Below are 4,355 nucleotides of genomic sequence, written 5' to 3'. Positions count from 1 at the left end.
CTGACTCTCTCTCTCTGTCTGACTCTCTCTGCTCTAGTTATTATTGTCTTGGGTTGGGGGGATGGGACCTACATTGCATGCTCTCCTCTCCAACTGTAAACCACAGAGGACTTTGTCATGCTATTGAAATGCATCATGCAACATTCTGTGGTCCGGGGCCAGGGCCTTTCAGCAGACCTGGGTTCAAGTAGTATTTGAAATCAGTCAGCGTTGGCTTTAGCCTACCTGGTGGCCAGAGAGGCAGAGTTTGGCAGTTGTGTCACTACTGTATTGATTGTATTGTGCCAGCCAGGCTCAATCAAGTGCTAGGTAATGTATCAGAAATTATTTCAAATACTATTTGAACCCAGGCCTTCCGAGGCAACTGAAACTTCAGGTCTGGAGTCAGAGAAAGCAAGACATATTTATGTTGATTTATTTTCCCTTTTGTACTTGAACTATTTCCACATCGTTGTAACACTGTAGCCATAATATGAGATTTGAAATGTCTCTATTCCTTCAAAACTTTTGTGAGCGTAATATTTATTGTTAATTTTTTATTATTTATATTCTATTTCCCATGCCAATAAAGCCCTTTGAATTTAATTGAATTGAGAGCAGGGACAGAGAGAAAGAGAGAGAGAGAGTCAGTCTCAGGGACCTTACATAATGGCCCTACTTAAGACCATGGGCATTTCCACCGGGCCCTCACATTGAGATTTCCATTCCTCCCCTGAGTCCATGTTAACCTGCTATGATCTCTATTAGAGTTTTCAAATCTCTGTGATTAATTCAAGGAGAAGAAAGGAAGGAAGGATGGATGCTTTCAAAGTATTTCAACAAGGCCCCTGGCTCTCATGCTCAGCTGAGCTCCTCAATTAGACAGAGAGAGAGGGGGGGGTATAGGGAGGAAGCGCGAGAGGATGGAGAGGAGGGAAAGAGCGAGTGAGAGAGAGAGAGGGTGGAGAGGAGGGAAAGAGCGAGTGAGACAGAGAGAGGGTGGAGAGGAGGGAAAGAGCGAGCGACAGAGAGAGGGTGGAGAGGAGGGAAAGAGTGAGCGAGCGAGAGAGATAGATATTTACACAAAGTAACTATGAGGTGAAATAATGATTTACAGAGCTTCCAGGCACCCTGGGTATACGGCGTTATCTTAGTCGGGTGGATGAACGTTAGTAGTAGAACCCTTAGTTTCACCAATCCATGTGTGTTGACAAGTGACTCGGCTGCTTAAAGAGGAGAGGGGGAAGGAAGGATTTCAGAAGTATTCATACAGAGCTCGGCTTAATCTTGATCATCATTACAGTAGCCTAGATATTGTTCAACCTCATTAGACTTTATTGATAATGACAACCATTTTGGAAATACCCACAACGACCTCAAAACCCAATCACAAAGTAAACAGGGACTTATTGAATCATTAAACTAATTCTAGATATTCAAAGACCACATGCATCATGAGAAAAGGTTATTTCTGCCAGGAAAGTGGACATAAGGTAAACTATAGCGAAGATATATTTGCTTTTGCACATGTGATAGGGTAACATTATTACCCAAGTCAAAGCAAAGGAAACAAACTGCCAACAATGTTTCACTACAATTTTTATTACAATCATCAGGTATGGATATGGTCTTATCTATCCGTTTCAAACGCCCTTTATATTGCACGCTGCTACATTCCTTCCTCAAGGACACACGTTCAACCTCCAAGCTCCGATATAATCAACATAATTCATTATCTTTGTTCTACAACTGTTCCAATTATAGCGACAGAAAGAAGAAGTGGCCTTCACTGACACCGCTATATTCAACCATTTTTACCAAAGTTAAAGAGAGACGCAAACGTAGCTTCTGTAGCCTATTGATTAAATGTAGACTAGTGATTAAATGTAGACTAGTGATTAAATGTAGACTCGTGATTACCTGTAGCCTAGTGATTAAATGTAGACTAGTGATTACCTGTACCCTATGCAGGAGGGCTATAAACTGGGTCCTGGGAATAGTCTGTTTAGCCATTTTTCTCTCATTCCCAGCTACGCGCAAACTCGGTGACACGGGCGGCATTTAACGGAATATCGTTTTTTTTTTATCTGCAATGTAACACATCGCTGGTAGGCTAAACACGGAGTTAAGACTCATAGAGCTGTGTCTTCAGTTACCTTTCTGGGCATACTGAGAACGACAGAAATGAATGTAGGAAATGAAATAGAAAGTAGCCCCGTTTCTCGTGGTAAAAGGATTGTATGGCAACGCCAGAAAACGACGCTGTTTTAACCTATAAACCCAAGTGCCGTGACTGTCTGAGGTAGACTGAATTATCATCAGACATATAATATCAGGCGTTGTTACACCGTTACACCATGCCAACACATAACCCATCTATGGCATAATCGTTTGATCACACAATGGACACCCACTATCGATTGAAGGAGAATATATTATGCCAGCCATTTGCAGGCTGGCTACACGACCGCAGACACTGCTCTTTATGTTCACCCACACACCAACTCAATTATTTATGTCCCCTGCCAGCCTTGAAGATCAACTCGTCTTTCGGAGATGCTATTCATCACACCGGATCGAAATGTGGGCAAGGCTATATGATGACACAATCTGGTCTACTTTAGCCTATGACAAAGAGAAAAATCAATTGCGCACATAAAATCAACTACACGAGGATAATGTCGGGTTGAATGTCTATGAAACTACTGTAAAATGAGCGACAATCACCACAACGTGTCGCCTATTCAAAATATGTTCATCTTCGTCTAGCTTAGCCTACTATATGACTGAGGAAACAATAGGCAGCATTTGTAGCCGAGCCTCAAGGAGGATGTGAGAGAGTTGATGTATGAAATGTAACATGAGCGAGCCAACCGTGCACCGTGCACCGTCCACTCAGTAGCTGCTCTCTGTTCCGTTAGTCAGACATTAACCGCCCGGTGGTGGCAGAAAAGGAAATCATTCAGAGCCCCCCAAAAAACACACCTTACCAGTGGAATCACCTTAAAGTGAATTCATGTGTAAATGTAAACCTACGAAGTTATTCACTGTAGCCTAGGGTTGTCACAAAATAATATAGATATGATTTGCGTATAATTTGATTGAGTTTGGAGGAAAATGTAGGCTTCATCCCTTCTCTGATGCGAGGATATTTGCATGAGGTGTAAATAACAAGACTCAGCCTTTAAGCGGAAATGTGTTCTGAACGTTCGTTTTCAATAACGTAACAGAAAAATCATTATATGAACATGCAATAATGATTCATTCTCAAATGCTACTTTTTAAGCATTAAACGCCATAAATGAGATTGAACAACATATTGTGACACAGAAATTACAAAATTCACAATCGGAAATAAAATACTATAATTAATCTAATAGTATATGAACTCTAATCATTTGCATATAGCCTAGCTCATATAGCTGTAACCTAGGTGATGATGATGATGATTCCTTAGCCTACCTGTATTGGCTTGAATTTATTTTATTCCTTTAGAACTGATCAGTCCCTTCAGTGTAGTACGGTGGACGGCGTGTTGAATAGTGAGACTTACGGCGGTAAATGTTATTTATAAGGTTTTCTTTCTGACCTTTGTCTCTTAAAATGGGTGACCATGTGTGGAAAAACACCGGCCAACCTCCCAGTGCAACAGGAGAGCGTCTTCTTAAAGAGGCAGGTTTCGCTAGAATCAGCTCGGCGCTTGTTCCGCGCAGCAACATCACGTTGTGCTGTACGCACGCGCGCACAGAGAGCCCAAGAGATCCGAGGGAACGGAAAGCACACAGAAACAGCACATAGCCTTCCATGCGTGCCTGATAACAAATAGAATTGCCACTCAAGTATACTTAAATTCATTAACTTTTTTTTCCTATGCATTTATACTTGTTTAGCATTTTTTTCAAATGCATTTTTTTAAACAAACACTTTCCATTCTAAGAGTTTTCTGCACCGTCAGCTATGATTCACACATTGACATGTAGCGTAATATGTTGACATAAGCATAGCTGTTTACAGTAAAGCCTATTTGCAATTACCAACATCAACATCTAATGTGTTTTGGAAAAGACACCAGCCTATGCATTCAACATGCAATGTGTGTTATGAGTAAGTTCCATATAAGGACAGCCCATCCTAAGTAGTCAGTTTGAGGAAACAACCTAGATATTTTTTTTAAAGTGGCTTGAATGCCATTTGTTATAGACCTAACATGATTTATAACACGATTTTTATAGGCTACACAACATGGCAGGCTTATGCTCTCCTCTGCCAATTTGTAACACGCATCTTGAACAAAACTCAGTAGTTAGACATTTTATTATTGGGACTCCACAGGATGCTCTACTGTATTTGTCTCAAGTAATGAGTTATAGGCCCTA

At 41.0% G+C, this 4,355-nt stretch overlaps 1 protein-coding gene across 1 annotated transcript in view; it reads right to left on the bottom strand.

Moving 5' to 3' along the window:
* The window catches only part of slc6a6b (solute carrier family 6 member 6b), a 37,316-nt gene extending 33,813 nt beyond the window's left edge, over positions 1–3,503 (bottom strand). Inside the window, 1 exon segment of the mRNA NM_001139800.1 lies at positions 3,442–3,503. The gene's annotated coding sequence lies outside the window, so the exon portion shown is untranslated.
* Positions 3,504–4,355: the final 852 nt, after the last annotated feature.

The sequence above is a fragment of the Salmo salar genome, chromosome ssa22 (genome assembly GCF_905237065.1).
Source record: "Salmo salar chromosome ssa22, Ssal_v3.1, whole genome shotgun sequence".
NCBI lineage: Eukaryota > Metazoa > Chordata > Actinopteri > Salmoniformes > Salmonidae > Salmo > Salmo salar.
Note: the sequence above shows the minus strand (reverse complement) of the source record. Positions and strands in the feature narration are given on the sequence as shown.